Consider the following 7,997-nt stretch of genomic DNA (forward strand, 5'->3'; position numbering starts at 1 on the left):
ATGATAGGCGCAGCATTCATTATATCTTGTACAAAATAAGACGAGTTGCTGATCTTGATACCTACCGTAGTTTGTAGTTACATTGATAAATAACCGTATCAGTAATGAAAGCATGGAAAACTTATTTCGAGGCACAATCAATTGTTTCCTGGCATGAAGAATTCTTATACTAAGCAGAAATTATTCACAAAACAACGCAATAATCCCAAATAAAACTGTTATAAAGGATAATCATCATTTTCGTCATTCGACGGATTGAGTCAGATTTTCGACATCAAAAACATCGTCACTCAACGCCATGCGGTGAATAAACACACTTCCCAATGCAGTATCATATCTCATTCAGTTAATTTAGAAGTGTTATATATATTGTTCGCTAGCACGAGTCAAATCTATTGCCTAAACAATTTCTTTAGATCAACTCAGGGACGGTCGCCAGCCTCGTAAGTGCGTGCCAAAAAGATAAAAGCCAGCGCCAGAGCAAAATTATTTGCTCTAGTTTATACGAGACACTTTTTTCGCCTTCATTCGAGGAACATGGACATGGGGCTGATGAACCGTTTAATTATTTCATTCTCTGCCGACTCGACTAGTGAAAGTGCACTCGAGGGAAAAAAGCTCGAGATTATACCGAAATAGCAGCTAAATACGATGGTCGAGTTCAAGGTCAATAAAATATTTCTCATAGCTATTGGACGTCATATTCATCTTGCAAATTTGCTAGAATGATTTGCGCCGGGCGTAAATTTTTTTCGTTTTTGCCGACCTGCATTCCTAGTGGCGATGGCGATCGGTTGCCTTGGGCTGACGCGGCGTAGATGAGGACGATTGTCGAATTCGGCGTTTCGGATGATTGGAACGGTACCAGCTGGTTGGCAGATTCGCTCATTAGAGCGAATTTGTTTTCGTGAAATAATTGGTCGGGAAAGTGTGCCAAGAAAAATGTGTTTTTCGAAGCTTGTATTTTTTTGCTACGGTTTCCCGTTTGCCGATTACGAAACAGTGGCAACGAAAACAAAATATTTCTATGGTGCAGTGAATGATATAGGATGTGCTTGACGTTTGTTGATAGTCTTGAACTTGAACGCAGTTTGTTGTAGCGGGTGAGTCAGACATCTGCTAAACAAAGCAAGACGATCCTGCTCATGTTGGATTGTTTTTATTTATCTTGTATAGATACATTGATTAAAAACGTCTGAAATGCTTAGAGTGTCAGTCTAAATTATATCAAAAATATATTTATTTTCACGTATTTCAAGATAACTTTTATGAGTTTTATGATAGAAAGAAGATGGCTTAACATGTAAACGTGCAGCGATGATTTGTATTATAATAATTTGTGACCTATTCGACAATCAAGAGTCGTTAAAACTTATTTTGCATTGTTTATTACTCAAAAGATGATTTTTCGACAATTTTCGACACTAAAATATAGTGGGATTAAGTTTTTGGTATGTCTCAATTTTCATGCGGGTCGATTTTGGTAACACAAGTAGCATGATTTATCTATTTCGGACAGGTGTTGTGCGCAGTGCTCGAAAAAATTGACAGCCCTGCATGAGGGCGAATATAAAACGCATTCAATGCATGCAGTTTTACCCCTGCGTAGTATTCCTTTATCTGTCAGCCCACGGATATGACTACTGAATTGCTGACAGTGTTTGTCTTTCTTCGTGTTCTACCCTTGAAAACAATTCATTACCGTCCGGGGATACTTGCAACACCGGGGTTACTTGCAACACTTCGGCGTGACACGCTTTTGACAGCTCCAACGCATTTGTTTGTTAACATAACCATTTGTAGCCAATGTCGATTTAAAGCAGGGACGTTGACTCATTGGTTAGTTAAGTTTAATCGATTATATCATTGTTTTGCTTGTTTTTATACGATTGGAAAGTAATTTCACTTTCAGAGTAGGAAAAATTGATGTTCAAAGTTGCGTCAGTTCATTGACATGAAATTACTTTTTATCATTTGGTTCCTGTACACAATTAGTGCATCATATAAGCTAACAAATAGCAGCTTTGAGCTTAGTTTATATTTTGAACTAGGAGAAGTAACGATGAATTCGTGTTGTTACTTCCAATATGGTGTGGCTTGCAGCACTTGTAAAATAGATAATTATCGTAATAGACAATATGTACAAAATAAGTTTGTATCTGTACGATGTTATTGTGTCTACTGCCATCTCTAGAAAAATTAAAATTGTGGAAAATTCCACGTGCCTTGAACGTGGAAACGGCAATTTGAAGTTCGCCGACATGCTGCATTTCCACCGAATATCTCCAAAAAAGCGATAGATAAAATTGCAAAACAAAACATGCCTCCCGTATCTATTGTTTTACTAGAAATACACTCAAAATAACTAAAAATAGTCATTCGCGGTTTGAAATCAAATTTAACCCTCTAACGGGCAACATTGTAAAAACGATGCGATTAAGCTAATGACTATTTTATCATGATAGTACATTCAGAAGAACCTTAGGTTCGAATTTTCATGCTAAAATAATTATCTGGAGCAGCGCAGGTAAGAAAAAGTTCAAAGTTCAAGTGTCGCTCTACCCAGATATTTTTTCAATTCAACGATATTACAAAATTGAAATGGAGCATGAAATTTATTCATAGAAAAAATTTGAGGACAATCATTTTGCTCTAGATGTTCTTTTTCTTCAAAAGTAAAAAAGGGAATATTCGCGCATTAATTATTTTCAGAATTTTTTGGAATTTTTGTTTTTGACAAATGATAACTTTTGAATGCATAGTCTGTTGTTATCAAAAGGTCGGGAAATCTGTTCTGAAAACATTTTGCATATTCTCAATTTAAAACAAGTTTCATATACGGCTCTGGAGCTCGAAAAGCGAAGGCCGTCTACAGGCGGTCTTACCCGTTAGAGGGTTAACCGTTATGTGTTCGACAGGGTACCCGGGTACCTTTTCAGCTTTCAAAGTACGAAATTCTAAAGTTTTCTTTGATCAAGGATACTGAAACTCTGTGACATCTAAGAACTAGTTGAATTGCAACTTTTCATAAAATAAGTTTTCATGTAGCACTTAAGGGGGTGGAATGGGGGGGCTTCGAATTTTTTTACCCCTTAAGTGCTCGACAAGGGTACCCGGGTACCCACAAATTGAAACGCTTGTAACTTTGGCAATTTTTGACCGATTCGGACACTTTTACCACCAAAAGATTCAGGAACTTATCCACTTCCAGTGTGGTTATAACAGAGCCGGAAGTGGTTCATCTGGTTCCCGGAAATCCGGCAGTCCGAGGATGTGTTCCGGAATTAAAGCACTTTTTATATTTTTGGATGTAATTATAGTAATATGGGTGTCCAAAGTTCTTCCAATTACTCCGGCAGGTCATTCTTCATTGTTTTAAGACAATACAATGATATATCCTCGGAATGGCCATTCTGCGACAAGTTCCCGTGGGACCTCCTGTGGCCATAAAACTGTTTGGTTTGCAACACTGGCAATATGGGTGTCTAAATTCATGAAATTACTCCAGAAGGTCATTTTTGATTATTTTGATTCTATCTGATGATTTTGCCACGGCACGGCCATTCCGGAACATATTCCCGTGGGGCTTCACAGTTGTCCAAAACCAAAAATATGTGCGCATTAGAGTTTTGAGTGGGAAAACTTGATTTTAGGTTTATGGAACCTTTGGGAGAGTTTCTTGAAATTAAAAGTTCTATCGTATGGTGAAATTCAAATTTTGAATAATCCCCCTAAAAGTGAAATAAAAAATTTATTTTTCTGCAGCTTCAATATAACACATTGATGAGTTCTGCAAAGTTTTAGAGCATATTATTACAAGAAATTTTACTGAAGACCGTAACCTTCTATCTCTTCAGCGAAGATAGAAAAGTCCTATTTCTTATATGTGAATCTTCAAAATCAGTTTTTCTATTTTAGCTCTTTTTGTAGTTGTTGTATGATTTTTCATGTTCTATAAAGTTGTACAAATTGTAAAAATAAACAACTTTGCCGAATGTAGTATACCTCTATCTTTGCTTATTTAGGAGCTGTAAAACTTTTGTTATAATAAATACCCTAAATCTGACCCCGAATTACTCAACTATGCACAAACAGATACAAATTACATTACATGAATCTGAAACTAAATAAAAAACTACAAAAAGTCAGGAAGTTTCATTTGTATCCGTCTGCGCATAGTCGCGTAATTGGGGATCAAAATTAGGGTATTTATTCTAACAAAAGTTTTACAGCTCCTAAATAAGCAAAGATAGAAGTATACTACATTCGGCAAAGTTGTTTATTTTTACTATTTGTACAACTTTATAGAACATGAAAAAATCATACAACAACTACAAAAAGAGCTAAAATAGAAAAACTGATTTTGAAGATTCACATATAAGAAATAGGACTTTTCTATCTTCGCTGAAGAGATAGAAGGTTACGGTCTTCAGTAAAATTTCTTGTAATAATATGCTCTAAAACTTTGCAGAACTCATCAATGTGTTATATCGAAGCTGCAGAAAAATAAATTTTTTATTTCACTTTTAGGGGGATTATTCAAAATTTGAATTTCACCATACGATAGAACTTTTAATTTCAAGAAACTCTCCCAAAGGTTCCATAAACCTAAAATCAAGTTTTCCCACTCAAAACTCTAATGCGCACATATTTTTGGTTTTGGACAACTGTGAAGCCCCACGGGAATATGTTCCGGAATGGCCATGCCGTGGCAAAATCATCAGATAGAATCAAAATAATCAAAAATGACCTTCTGGAGTAATTTCATGAATTTAGACACCCATATTGCCAGTGTTGCAAACCAAACAGTTTTATGGCCACAGGAGGTCCCACGGGAACTTGTCACAGAATGGCCATTCCAAGGATATATCATTGTATTGTCTTAAAACAATGAAGAATGATCTGTCGGAGTAATTGGAAGAACTTTGGACACCCATATTACTATAATTACATCCAAAAATATAAAATGTGCTTTAATTCCGGAACACATCCTCGGACCGCCGGATTTCCGGGAACCAGATGAGCCACTTCCGGCTCTGTTATAACCACACTGGAAGTGGATAAGTTCATGAATCTTTTGGTGGTAAAAGTGTCCGAATCGGTCAAAAATTGCCAAAGTTACAAGCGTTTCAATTTGTGGGTACCCGGGTACCCTTGTCGAGCACTTAAAGGTGTTTTTTTTGTCGAACACATAACGGTTAATATCATAAGAAACGCAAAGTCAGAAAAGTATTGCAAGCAACCCCGTTTACTGGGTAACTTGCAATACCCCTATTTGCAGTTTTCTACAGATTCATTTAGTTGATATTTTTTCTCATTATCATAAATTAAAAGTACTGACCACTACTCAAGTTTTGGCTACTTGAAAGTGTCTCTTAAGCTGGCAGTACAAAGTTAGTAGAACATTAGCTGAACCATTCTGTTAAGTGATGCTCAATTAATGCTAATTAATGCTCCAAACGGCGAATTTAATGCTCCATTGTTTCATAGGAAAAACAATGTACCGCTAGCTTAACCCTCTAACGGGTAAGGCCGTCTGTAGACGGCCTTCGCTTTTGGAGCTCCAGAGCCGCATACGAAATTTGTTTTAAATGGACAATATGCAAAATGTGTTCAGAACAGATTTCTTGACATTTTGATATTAATATCACAACATTCTGACTATGCATTCAAAAGTTATCATTTTTCAAAAACAAAAATTCCGAAAAATTTCGAAAATAATTAATGCACGAATATTTCCTTTTTTACTTTTGATGAAAAAGCACATCTAGAACAAAATGATTGACCTTAAAATTTTTCTATGGGTAAATTTCATGCTTTATATCAATTTTGCAATGTATTTGAATTGAAAAAATATCTGGGTAGAGCGTTAGACATGAAAAACTGAAAAGAGAAATTGGACTTTTTCTAACCTGGCGCTCCACCAGATTATTATTTTTGCATGAAAATCAGAACTTAAGCTTCTTTTGCGTGTACTTTCATGATAAAACAGTCTTTAGCTTGATCGCATCGTTTTTACGATGTTGCCCGTTAGAGGGTTAAGATGCAATGTACTGCTAGCAGTGCAATACTCGAAAATGGCACTTCCGGTGCAGATAGAGCTACTCAAGTATGATTCCTAACTCGTACCTGTGGAATTACACTTACTGTATATCGCTGAATAACTTCATTTACCGTTAATTATAATCGGCACAATTACTGCAAGCCGAACCGATACCTCCACCGCGCTATCAAATAGTCTCGTTCGTCCCTGTCGCATACACGCTAATCTGGAAGATCCAAGACGTATATCATATACGCTTAAACTATTATTGGCAATATCACAGAGAACAGACCTACAGGTAATTGACGAGAGGTGTGTAAAATGTTTTTATATGTTGCGGCATTTGCCCCTATTTAGACTACCCTGATTTACACGATTATCACAATCGAATCTCGCACATGATTTCGCTCAAGGAAAATGAAGTGAAAAAGAAGGGCAAGAAGGAAAAAGAAGTCAAACTCATAAGTTGATTAAACAAAAAGCCATTATCACAGTAGTCTAAATAGTCATAAAAGGGGCAATAATCAACGAGTAATCCTTCGAAGCAATAAGTGGCAAACTAAAACTTGATGTCGCTGCCATCGCTACAATGCAACTCCAGCACAAAGTAATATTGGTAAAGATACACGCATATTTTTTGATGCACAAAAAACTACAACGTATACAGCCCTAAGGGTTGTACGGAAGGGTGACGTAGGACTATATCAGATCATTAGATCAAGGAGTAATATAAACTGCATTTCTGGCATATTTATGTTTATAACAATCTGTTAGTGCCATTGTTTAATTGAATTTTTAAAAGAGAAGAGTGAAATGCTCAAATTCAATAGGACACCGTCTGATAATAAATAACAGAAGTTGGCGCTAGTGTTTCATCATGCGCCATGCGTGAGAGTATGCTTGAAACTATCAATGTTTCCCTGTTGAATGCAGCAGATGTCGTAACTTCGTAACACATATTGTACATTTCGGAAACAGCTGAATTTTGCGCGACAATAAACTTACTCAACGCAGCAACCTTACTCTCTCATGCATCTCAGTTTCTGTTGTGTTTATCGCTAATCGCAATATAACGTTTGACACCTGAACCAATAAATAATTAGTAAACGTTGTTTTTATTTATTGCGTTCATGTTGCGAAATTGTTTTTTTTTTCGAAATGAAATTTTGCAAACATATTCACAAACATAGTATAACAGAGGAACTGTACCACAATTAAAATATGATTAATGATTGTTTTTCAGGTAGGTAAACATAGATAACTGAGAAATTTGGATTTTACTACCACTAGAAAAGCGCCATCTCTTGAAAAGTAACGGTTCGTAGGGTGTCATATTCGTTATTGAATGCAATGGTCGCTATGAAAACACGTGGACGGGGGCTCATAACTACAAGGCCTGCAACCATTGAGACATAGAGATTTCTTTTAAAAATCACTTTGAGACGGTACTGTCAAATGAATGTGAATAAAGTCAAAGTTATTGTGCCATCCCTGGACCAGCCCACAGATTATTGTATTGAATATGATTATGCGTAGATTGACATGTTTCAATATTCTTACTTTGACTCGTTTGTGGTCTTTTAAAGGGCCATTAGTTACAAATAATATTAAAGCCAAAGCACGTTCATCGCAAACATGCCATTCGAATGTCCTTCTCTTTTGCTATGAATGGTAACAGGCACGTAAGTTAGCGGCGTCGATTCATTGTCTTTTGCTTCGAGAAGGTTTTACTAGTTTACTTTCACAGCTTGCCGCTTGTTACTTAGCAGAAAATATGGCACAAACGCAAAAATTTCTGTTTTATCTGTATGAGAGGTCTTATCCTCAAACCGTTATAAAATAAATTCATCCCTACTATAACCCTCCATGCCAAATTTGGTTCCATTTGATTGATTAGTTCTCGAGTTATAAGGAAATTTGTATTTCATTTGTAGGGGAGCCTCCTCCCTTAGAA

Source organism: Sabethes cyaneus, chromosome 2, assembly GCF_943734655.1.
Source record: "Sabethes cyaneus chromosome 2, idSabCyanKW18_F2, whole genome shotgun sequence".
Classification (NCBI taxonomy): Eukaryota; Metazoa; Arthropoda; class Insecta; order Diptera; family Culicidae; genus Sabethes; species Sabethes cyaneus.